This window comes from Mus pahari, chromosome 9, assembly GCF_900095145.1.
Source record: "Mus pahari chromosome 9, PAHARI_EIJ_v1.1, whole genome shotgun sequence".
Classification (NCBI taxonomy): domain Eukaryota; kingdom Metazoa; phylum Chordata; class Mammalia; order Rodentia; family Muridae; genus Mus; species Mus pahari.
Genome location: NC_034598.1, coordinates 5610718 through 5622754, shown reverse-complemented (window position 1 = coordinate 5622754; position 12037 = coordinate 5610718). Strand labels below are relative to the sequence as shown.

The following is a 12037-nucleotide window of genomic DNA, read 5'->3' as shown; positions in this document are numbered from 1 at the left end:
TCTCTAGACTCCCAAGTCCTCTTCTGTCTGTCATGCCACCTCTTCCTACCTCACCAACATCTCCCTTGTTGGTAGAGGACAAGGGGCAACAAGAGCCCAGTGGATGCTCTGGAAGAGCCAAGACAACTGTTGAAGGGGCACGGCCAAGGTGTTTCATCCAATGATAAGAAAACATCTGTCACAGCTGGAGAGATGGGGAACAGGGAAGGAGACAGGCTTGCCTTAGATGTAGCAGACTGGAATTCAATCCCACCTCTCTGGATAATACTTGGAATAAATGAGCTGCCATCTACCCTTTTCTAGGAGCTGCTGCACTTACAGAGCACCTGCTTGTGCCCCTTCTACCGTGTTCTCAGACTTCCCAGGCACCCCTCACCGCTTTCCACAGAGCAATCTGGCCTCCAAGTGAACGACCTCCAACTCCAACCATATGAAAACAAGCGAGTGTTCAATAATGACAAACCTGTGAGAATTCTTCAAAGAATTCTTCTTACAAAGAAAAGGGTGCAGTGTGCCCTGCTCTCTCTGCAGAAAGGCAGGCAAGGGGGTCACGGCACTTTCACACAAGAAGATGGAACATCTGAATTATTACCTAAAAACAGAATATGGGGGGGCTGGAGAGATGGCTCAGCAGTTAAGAACACTGGCTGTTCTTCCAAAGGACCTGGGCTCAATTCCCAGCACCCACATGGCAGCTCACACCTGTCTGTAACTCCAGTTACAGGGGATCTGACACCCTCACACAGACATACATGCAGGCAGACACTAATGCACATAAAGTAAAAATAAATTATAAAAAAGAAGCAAACAAACAGAATACAGATTGTAAACTGACTCTGAGGATCCATGAGCACAGTGGGTCATCTGAGGGACTGCCCGTAACAGGGAAGGAAGGTTTCTTAAGACAATCTCCATCTAAAATCATGCAGGAACACTACCCAGAAAGCACAGATCAGTGCACAGCTCACTGTGGTTTAATGCAACCTTTGGGCCTAGTGCTACTAAAACAGACAGTATTGACAGTGACGTGCACAAAAGAGGCTGGACATGAACAAACTGGGTGAATATGTTACGTGATGACATTAGAAGCCAGCAAAGGGTAAAGGCCAATTTGTCACAGCAGAATGTGACTTCCTACACTTAAGGTAGGGGGCAGGGAAATTTTAAAGGAGACTCTGCATGGTTAAAGCAAATAATACACCCCGCCCCCACTTCTCAAAGATCACAATAGCATTGCGAACCAACAGTGAGCACCAGGCACACTTCCTTTGCTTCTGCAGCTGTCCTACATCCATAGAAAATGTTCTTTCCATACCAGCACATGAAACCCAGCACTCAGGGGAGGGCTAGGTAGGGGAAGCCATTAACGAGGAACCCCGGTGCAGCTCACAGGTGGCTCAGAAGACTCTGAGTGAATGCCTGACAAACGCCGCCCATTGTGCTGTTCTGTCTTTTGTTGGGGAAAAAAAAAATGACTGGACTGATCCCTCCTGTAACCATGGAAAACATTTTATAAAAAGCTCACTTCCTACCATCCCTTTGAAAGACACAAAAAAGGGCTGAAGCTGAGCTGCAGTGTCAAATCCTTACTTTGTGGGACCTTGGCTCTGGTACAGAGCCCTCCTTCCCTGCTTAAGAGATCCTTCAGATGTTGCCACGTGGAGAGGGTCCTCCCGCAGGTGGAGCTGCCTTCTGCATAGCTGAGGAGACTCAGATGAACGCAAAGTCCAGAGATGGCAGGTCCACTGTAGGTGAGGCCCTGCTTCCTCCGCCTCAGTCAGTGGGGCACAGCAACTGTAGGCCCGTCAGCTCCCCCTCCTTCACCATCCCCTACTATATGCTCCCAGTTTCCTCCAGGCATGGAGCCCTTCTGTAGATCCCCCCTGGTCTTGCACGTCCCTCTGCAGTGTGGGAAGCTCCATCCCTTGTCTTAGCTCGTCCTTGCCCTTTGAAATCACGGTAGCGGAGGGGAGAACCTAAGCACTTTCCTGACCATCCTAAATTTCCAGCGAAAGGCTTAAGCTTCTGAACAAAGTTCTTTAAACACATGCCATTTTCAGGACATGACAGATCCCGGGCAGTCTAGGATCACCCTAAACCGACACCACAGTCAGTAGGGAACGCATCTTCTGCCACCAAAAAGCTCGGATTGGGAAGATGCCAATCTAATACCATGATATCCAGGGGACCAGCTGCACCTCAGACCGTGCCCTGCGGCCCATCCAAAGCAGCACCTACTGACCTGCTACAAGCTGCAAGTAGACCGACCAAAGGACGGACCAGCAAACAGTATGCTGGCACAGAAAGGCCCGACAATCTCTTTGAGAAGACAGACCTCTCACTTTGAGAAGACAGACAGACCTCTCATATAAGGACTTTGGGAACTCGAAGAGCTGTTCTTAGCTAAATTAGTAGCTGGAGTGTTCACTTGGACAAATCCTAAAGCTCTTTGAACCTTAGATTTCTCATATCAGCTTTTAAATAACACACACCAGTTACCAAGAGAGCTAGATGCTTAATGTAAGAAAATACGGAGACTGGGATTCTAATTGGGCCTTGACAAACGGGGAGAATTCTAAAGGAAAGGGAAGACCAGGGTCCAGGAAAGGGCCATAAAAGCAAGGACACATGACCCATGTTAAAGACTCAGTGAGTGGCTGCCATCTTGACTAACTAAGGAAGGGCATGGAGACAGGAGGTTTACAAGGCCATCCTTACGAATCTGGTCTTTCTCCTTCTACACAGGAGGAACCAGCGTCAACATCAGCTCCTGCTGACAAGGATCAGGGCCTGGGAGGGAGGCAAATGTTCTCTGCAGGCCAGAGTCACAAGGACACACATCCCAAGGACATGGACCAGACCGAGGTGTACAAATAACTGGCTCAGAGCGACACTGTAGGGGAGGAGCCAACAGTAAGATAAGAATGGCCACGAGTTAGCGAGTTTGCTGATACACCAGCTTGGACTCCTGTGTCTGAGAACAGTAAGATGCTGTGCTGAGAACAGTAAGATGTTGTGCTTGCGTTTCTAGATTAGAGAAGAAACTAGAGCAAAGGGACACCCCTCAAACTGAGAGTCTAACTGGGGACACTGGGAACAGAAACCAGTGCTGCTCAAAACACTCCGATGTTACTCATGCGGTGAAATTAAAATAAAATTGAAACAAAAACCAAATTTTACACTTGTCAGTATTTGAAAATGTCATGAACTGAACAGCATATGAAAACGAAGGAACCAACAGGCGATCAGCTGCCTTCAGTGGGGTTTAAGCTGGACAGGCTGTCACAGATGTACAGACCCTATCACTTTTTGGGGGAGTAAAAGGAGGATTGGGGAAAGTTCCTCAGGCTTTGTTGTGGTAAAGAAAAACTGGCTCATTTTAAATTTTCCATTAAAGCCCTACTTTTCAATATAAAGCAGATGGGCTCCTTACACAACTTCTAAAAAAGCCTACTATTTTGGGGTACCTCAAAGATGGAAGCTCTGAAGAAAATAAAGTCTCTGAATTCACCAAATAAAATCCCACTCGCACGTTCGAAAGAAACCTTTAAAATGCAAGTTGAGAGGTCTTCTTGTATCAGAGACCAAGGCTCCTCCAACTCTTGGCTGGGGGAATCACTTCTAGCAGTTCCTTCGTGCTCCCATCACAGGAGCTGGAACTCTGCTCTCTTTTTTCCCTGCCTTCTGAAAGTCCCTCCTCCCCCTCTATTCCCACCACTCCTCTCAGCTACAGAAAAGATTTCAAAGTGTTCTATCTTCCCTGGCCTCCTGTAATCATAATGTGGCCTGGGAACGTGCACTCCAGCAGGGCCTAGGTACTCTGCACTCCCCAACACCCCGTGCCCTTCTAATGAGGTGAAACCTGGCTTTATTACCTGTTTGCTGTTTTACAAAGGAGGATGACAGAGGAAAGGGCCAAGGCTTGCAATGTGCTAGCTCTGGGGTGTTAGCATGGGAGCTGCTGGCTCAACACACTCCCTCATAGGCTGTTATCTCTTTTGAAGGATGGAGCGAGAGAAAAAGGATGTAGACACTAGGCCAGACCACCTGGTTGCAATCCTCCCCAGCTCTGCCCCTTACCAGCCCTGACAAAATCACCTTTATGCTTCAGTTGTCTTGCTAAGTTGGGCTAATCATGTCATGGAATAATGCTGTGTGTCACCCTCTCAAATCACCCCCATACACCACTGATTTGCCAAGGGCTTACATGGCGTTGTAAAAGTCCAGTAGTCCCTGTCCCCCACCCATCTGACTCCCTCTTCAGCATGAGTCAGGCTGTGCTGTAGTGACAGGAGGTGGTAGGCAAGTGCTGTGGGAGTCCTGAGGGAGGGCAGAGAGGGGGCTTCGCAGGAAGTGAGACCTCACTGCTACGTCAGGAGTTGGGTAAAGGTGCTTGCATGTGCCCTAGCGCATGACATAGAAACTGCAGTGGACAGGAGGCACGGAAGAGGTATTACAGCCTTTAGAAGCAGGCCCAGCCTCACAAGCTATTAGCTGTGTGACATGTGGAAGTGAGCTCACAGCTTTGGGCCTTGGTCTCCCCACGTGACTAATGGGGATAATAATATTGTGCCTGTCACATGGAGTTGTTATGATTAAAAAATTACCGTGTGTAGAACGGCAAACACAGGCCCCCAGGGTTCAATAAAAGGCTGGTGTTATCTGTCCAGCATATTCAGCCAAGAATGAGTAGCTGGTAAGTTGGGTGCATCTTTTATTAGCAACAAAAATGGTGAGGGGCATAAAGGCCCAAAACATGCAATCCTCAGGCAAAGCTTTCTGAGCAGGAGTAACGACCGAGCTAAGCCCTTCTGATACTGTAACTTTTTTTCTCCCAAAAGCTTACAGGAAATAGGTGCTCAATCCCTACCTTCCCAAGACAGCATGGTTTAGCTTTGAGATGGCAGACATGCTAATGCAGAATGGATGTGTGCTTCCTAAAAGTACTCAAGGAGACCAAGGTGGCCGCCTAGCCTCAGGGAAGCCCAACACAGCCCTGTGGAAACAACAGGCTGTGAGAAACAACAGGCGGAGAGCAACAGAAGGGCCCTCATCCAAATGCCACAACTCCGAGTCTAGCAAACACTGTTAAAGTTTCATGAGTCAGTTAGCATTATCTGTTCTTCCCACGTTTTTATTAGGCTGTAAATCCAGTTCAATTTATATCCTTCTAGGATGACTGCGCCCTAATCAAGTCCAGAGTGTCACTTATCCCTACGCTGTCGACGCTACGTGTCACCCAAGCCCATCTAGATAATGTTGTTGAGGCTACTTAGGTTGTTTTAAGAGCTAAAAATTAGATTTCCTCAACTACAAACTCTCAAAGATGACCATATTTCTCTGAATAACCCAACTCTTTTTATTTTTCTCCCCAGAAATCAAATGCATGGTTTTTCTTTCTTTGTGGTTTCTTTCTCCTTTACAAAATCAGTACACATTCTAAAGTCAAACTCAAGGGGCTGAAGTATAAATAGGTTAGAATTCTGGTCGCCTGACAAAAACAAAGAAACCCTTTATAGAGTTGACTTCAAAATGCCTTAATGTTTCTGTTCTCAGGGATTAAAACAAGGGAGGGGAGGGGGAAGAGGATAGGTTTCTGGAGTGGGGAGGAACCAGGAAAGGGGATAACATTTGAGATGTAAATAAAGAAAATATCTAATAATAATAATAACGAAGAGTGTCTTTCTTAAAAAGATTCACCGAAGATGTTGTTTCAACCACACCATATAAGCAAATGCCCTATCCTGCCTAACATTTCTTGATCTGAGACAGACAACCTTTCATTAAATCTCATTACAAACACTAAAAACTCCCTAGTATACACACAATACATTTTTAAACACACATATATACATACGCATGCACTCACACACAGATCATGAACATACTAAGATAGTAATGTAATTTCTGTTCTGTAAATGCTGGTGTGTCTGTGTGCGTGTGTGTATATATGTGTGCACGCATATATTAACAGTAGCAAACACAGTTTGCTGATATGTGCAGTGTGAGTGAAAGTTCTTTACATCTGCCGACCCAGTCAGTCTCCATTCAAAAAGGAATGGAAGCAGAGAGAAGGCTCAGTGGTTAAGAATGTGTTGTGCACTTGGAGGGGACCCTAGTTCAGTTCCCTGAACCCCAATCAGGCAGCTCACAAGTGCCAGCATCTCCAGGTCCAGAAGGCCTGGCCCCTCCAGCTCCTCAGACACCGGCACTCACATGCACCGGTCGCACTACCACCCCCAATTTATAAAAAAACGATAAAGCAACAGAAGAAGGATAAAGTTACATCAAGGATGATCAACCTGGGGTTCTACCTTAGCTCCAGACTCTATACCCCAACCCTCTCCTGAACCGAAAGGCTCAAAACCTGGTGATGCTGGCTGGCACTTGGCATATGTTACCAATTCTCTCTGGATTTCATTTTGCCTCCAGTGAAATTAGCCTGTAAAATTATATGATCCTTAAGATTCTGGGTTCCATGACCTTTAACCTTGAAAACCTCTGAGTGGATTCTTTGTAATTACACAGCCCTTCTGCACTTGTCTGCGGAGAGGCATACACCAAGATGGATACCTCTCTGACCGTGGGGCCATTCCCTGGTCTGCTTCCCAAACTTCCCATGCTAAATCCAATGGCACTTTTCAACTGTTTCTTGTCACCTCTCTGGCCCCAGTTACTACAAACCCTCTGGCCTGTCCCATATTTGTGATCTCCACTAAGGGCCTGCACCCCTGCTTCTATTACTGGGTTCACCTTGGCCACATCTATTCTTTCTATTGGCACAGTCTTCCCAAGGGACATAGTCCCGGCTTCAGGTATTTTGTGATTTGCTACTAGCAAATTTATGTTTGAACCTAAGGCCGCTTTCGTAGCTCCAGGCCCAGCCATCCAGTCATCTGCATAAACATCTGAAGTGGCCACAATGAAGCCATCCTTCTGCCCCCTTACTAGTCTCCATATCTGCAATTATTTCAGTGACATCCCTTCTCTGCCTCAATCTTTCTCACTCATCTCTGCTAAACCCTTTCCATACACTCTTCATTTGCATTCTCAGATTCTGCAAACAATTCTCCTAGAATGGCTCTTGTCCATCCCTGGCCAAAGTCCCACACTATGACCAAGTTAGTTCATAAAATACAAATGAGGTTCATGCCACAGCTCTACTTGAAACTCCTCCTCTAAGGCACTCAGAACGAGCACTTTAAAAAAAATCTTTTCAGTTTCTCCTTCAGCTTGGTCCTAGCCCTATGTCCATCTCTCCACTGTCCCCATCTAGTTCTGAACTAGTTACAGCATCCCAAACGGTCTGTGTGGGGGTTTTTCCCGGTACAGAGACCTTCCCACAATATCCAGCTAACCAAGTCTCACTCCCATCTACCTCCTCCTGCACTTGGTGGCCTCGGGTAAAGATGCTGTAGCCACACTAACTGTTCCTGAACCCGACTCTTCCCTTAGAATTATAGTTTCAGATTAGCTCCTCAAGACTACTGAAGCTTGTAACTTTCCTTTCAAAACACAAGGACTATCAGGGACATTGTTTCATGTCATTATCACCCAGATTAGCTTGTGAGTGGATCATGACCCAGGGTGAGTGCTCAATAAACATCAGCTATTGTGTGTTGTTGCCATCTTCTCTAGTAGGCTGGGGCTTCAGTAGAACAAGGGCTCTGATGCATTCACTGCCACAGCCCTATCTCATTGCTTTCTTGCACAAAACAGCATAGTGTTTGTAGGACAGATAAATGTAAGGAAATGGTCACTGAAAAAATAAAAGTACATTATAAACTGTAATAATCAATATGGGCTGAACTCTTATACTGATGTAGAGGTCTGTGGAGACCAGGAGCCATTTGGAACACTAGCAGTTCCCCTATCTGGAAGCTCAGTTAGCTTCCATGTAACCTGTTGGATGAAAAGACACAGCCAAAAAAGCTGGTGATGGCGCCCGCCTTTAATCCCAGCACTTGGGAGGCAGAGGCAGGCGAATTTCTGAGTTCGAGGCTAGCCTGGTCTACAAAGTGAGTTCCAGGACAGCCAGAGCTATACAGAGAAACCCTGTCTCAAAAAACCAAAAAATAAATAAATAAAAGAAAAGAAAAGAAAGCAAGCTGGTGATGGAAAGATGCTGAAGGAAAAGAGGAAAAGTTTAATTCCCAACTAAACCAGCAACTGTCATGAAAGAAAGCCATGACAGTAAATAGACAGTAACGTAAGTTCAGTCCTTAGTAAACTAAGCAAACAGATAGGACTGTCACTCCCTCGTCTGCACTGTTCAGTCCCCAGGAAGCCTTCCTCTGAGGTCACCAAGTGTCAGTTTGTTAGGAAACTAAGTAAAATGGTACTGTGACCTGTAAGGCTCTTCCCTAATCTCTCTGGAATTTCCAGAATTGCCTGAAGAAAACTAGGCCAAGATAGGTGCTTCTGGGGGTAAAAGAACCACATCAAAGACCACAGAGCCAGGACTAAATGATGGCCAGGGATCGCCCGTGATAAGCGGTCCCCCGAAATGACAAAATGTCAGGTTTTTAAAAAACATGCTGAAGATGAAAATCAAAGCAACCAAACAATGATAGCTTTTGTTAAGTGTTATGCAAAAGTGTTTACCAAACACACAAGCATTTTCCTTTCCCAGGGCACATGGCTAACCTACACTTCTCATTGGATTCTCATGCTGTTAAACATGGTCATATAGCCACGACTCTTCTAAAGACAGAGTGGAAGTGACGTGTGTAGACCAAAGCATTTTAAAGGTAGATGCACCCTCCCCAACTCTTCATCCCACCAATCTGTTGAAACAGGTTGAAAGAAGTTACAACAGGTTATGGAAAGCTGTGGCATGATGGGATAATGGGACCCAGAATCATTCAGGACAGAAGAAAGCCAGCTGAGCAGAGACACCTATGCAGGGTTACTGCGTGAACAAAAATAAATGTATTTTGGTTTTGCACCATTATACATTTTCAGGCCTGCTATAGCTACTAACATGAGTCTCTTTAAAAGACGTTGGGTACATATCGTTGATCTAATCCACATTTGTCGCTCATTAAATGAAACCACCAAGTAATATCAACAAAAGTAAAACCTGACAGAAAACAAGACAAGCTGGGTTAGGTTCTCTAACCAATGGCAGAAATGGACAGAAAACAAAAACAGAATCTGATGATGATGTTGGAAGACAAATTTGGAGACATGGTGGCTTGCCTGGAGCAGAGAAGCTGGCAGAGGCTTCAGAACAGAGATGACACGTGTGCTGGGCCTGGGCTTCAAGAACATCAGATGATGGGGGAGGGGACTCCAGATCCCCAGAAAGTAGAGGCATTCGCCCACACTCATGCAACCTTATCATTAATAAGTGCTTCTGACTTGGTCAGTACAGCGTAAGTTTATCGTGTTCTGACTTTCCTTGTTGGGTCTGGCATCCCAACAAACCAGCCTTTGTTTTCAGAAAACATTCAGTATTAGCCTTTCTGCTGTATGTATATGTATATGTATATGTTCCACAAAAGACGTCAGCTTAATGGATCACAACTCTTTTCAGATAAAACAGCTAAAGAGTAAACTTGGGACAGTTTCGTTACTTACAACAGTTGAGGCCCCACAACCCAGGAATCAGCAGATCAAACCTGAGTTTTGACAAACTAAGCCTGAGACTTACATTAACATTTCTACCTTCAGTGGAACACCATAGGTTCTGAATTCAGACATCTACGTCCCCTGTTCGTCCCCTGTTCGTAGTTAACTAGCCCCAAAGCTTGAGAGTTGAAACCACTTCCTCCAAGTCTGAATTGGTGGTACTCACTGGGTAGAGACAGACAGGGAGACTGAGCACAAAGGGTGAGAGGCCGGCTGTGAGCTTCCAAAGTCACCCTTGAAGCAGACAAGGGGTACCTCCAGGGTCTTCTGAACGCCAGCCCAAGTGCTTGCTATCCACAGCCCCAGTTATTTAAATAAAAGGGCTAGGCAGCATTGCTGGGCAGACCAGAGCACATTTCAAAAGACTTCATTCAGCAAAGCGGCCTTGGACTTTAGAGAATCCAGTCAGGCTGCCTCACTCTTGTTAAACAGTTTGATTCTGACTCAGACACAAAATTCTTCTGATCCCTCATCAATTTATCCTCAGATATCAGTACCTATCCCCCAAGAAGAAAAGGGGGGGGGAGTGAGGGATGGGAGAAGGTTCCTTGAAAGTATAGCAACTCCAAAACAGCTGAAATACCCCCCCCCCCTGCTGCCACCATACACACACCTTAAATAGAGAAAACTGCAGTTGCCACTCAATGCTTCCAGTCTGTAAACACAGCTAAATGCCTGCACCTGCCACCCGGGATCCGGGAGCCTTCATTTTTTGGTAAGTGTGGCAGAAAAGACTAAGAGATCAACTGCTTCACCAGAAAGAAAGGGACGCCCCAGGGATGAGACACAAGAAGCATGGTGCTCTGGGTACTTTATGTGTCTCTTTTCTATGAACTGAAAGGGCTCTTTGTGTCACACTCACACACACACACACACACACACACACACACACACAGCGAGTCTGATTTATTAGAGGAAGGAGGGGCAATATGGGTGATTTTATTATCCCTCCTCCCAGTGAGTCCCAGCAAACGCCTCCTGGGCCCAAGCTTGGTGGCCTCTTTCTAGCTTAGTCCCTGTGGCCTCAGAGATAAGGGAGCCTAGAGGAGACCAAACAAAACCATCTACCGACCTAGGGAAGTAGGGAGGAAATCCAGCGTGTCGAGAAGGGAGGAGAAATAAGCTTGAGAGAGCAAAAGGGGTGGGGGACAGAGGAAGAGGAGGCAAGGCCAGACACAGGGGAAAGGGGAAGGGTGGGTGGGTGGGTGGTAGCACAGGAAGGGTGAAGGGGAGGGTGGGGGAAGTGCAAGGGAGGTTCCAGAAATAGGCAGGAGGATGCACTGGGGAACGGCAAGGGCCACCGAGGGAGGAGGCCGGGAGGTGGAGGAGTGGGGCAGGGGTTGGGTGGGGAGGAAAGCAGCACGGGGCATCAATTATTAAGTGATTACATCATCCCTGACATTAAAACAACACACACAGCCCCGGTCCCCGCGGGGGGCCGCGAAAGGAGGGCGGGGGCGGAGCTGGGCCAACCTCGCCCCCAAGCCAATTCCTATTTTCCACCCGGTACCCGCCGGCGGCCGAGGAAAGGCACCCCGGTGCCCGCGCAGCCTCGGGGCGGCACCCCGCATCAGTGTCCTGCGTCGCGGGGCGCCCTGGAGGCTGCGCGGCGGGACCGCAGCGGGGGCAGCCCGTGCGGGGGCGCTGGGCCGGGCGTCTCCGCAGCATCCCGAGGCTCCGCGCATCCCCGGTCGCTTACCTGCGTGGCTTGGCGCTCAGCTCCGGAGCACATTCACATGGTCCTCTCCCCGCCCTCCTCCGGCGCGGCCCAGGCGGCTCCCGCGGCTCCGCGGCGGGGCCCAGGAGCTCGTGGGCCTCGCGAAGCGCCGAGGGGGCGGCGCCGGTGTCCCCGGCCCGGCAGCCCGGTCCCTCCCTGGCGCGGGTGGCGGCTTTGTGTGCGCCCGGGGAGTCCTCGAAACGCTCCGGCTAGAGGCGGCCTCGCTGAGCTCTTGATCAGCGGGCGGGTCTCGGAGGCCCGGCGCACGGCGACCCCTCCTCCTCTCCGCGGAGCCCCCTCCCCGCCGGCTGCGCTCCTGACAGATGGCGCAACTGCACCGACGCGCCGCGGCTTCTCGCAGCTACTCTCGCTGATGCTCGGGCTGCTCCGGATCCGGAGGGGTTCGGGAGGGGGCGGGACACGCCCTGAGACTGTCAGGTCTTTCTGCCCTATCAAAGGGCCCGCTGGGGGCTGAGCGTCGGTAGCCATTGGTGGGTGCGTCGGAGGCGGGACGGCCATGGGTGGGGCCGCCGAGTGGGTTGAGCGTTACAGTGGTGGCGGGCAGCCTGGCGTGCGCACGGCCACAGGGTGTGCGAGAGGATGCGAGGTTGGCGGAGAAGGAAGAGGTGTGTGTCTGAGGATCGTGTGGAGTTGCGAGTTGGTGGGGTGGGCAGGAGAGTGCGCAGG

General features: G+C 48.7%; 1 protein-coding gene across 3 annotated transcripts in view; it reads right to left on the bottom strand.

The window, feature by feature from the left end:
• Fyn (FYN proto-oncogene, Src family tyrosine kinase) overlaps nt 1-11737 on the bottom strand; it is a 195916-nt gene extending 184179 nt beyond the window's left edge. For all 3 annotated transcript variants that reach the window (XM_021204789.2, XM_029542456.1, XM_029542455.1), the window contains exon 1: nt 11333-11737. The gene's annotated coding sequence lies outside the window, so the exon portion shown is untranslated. The remainder of the gene's footprint in view (nt 1-11332) is intronic.
• Nucleotides 11738-12037: the final 300 nt, after the last annotated feature.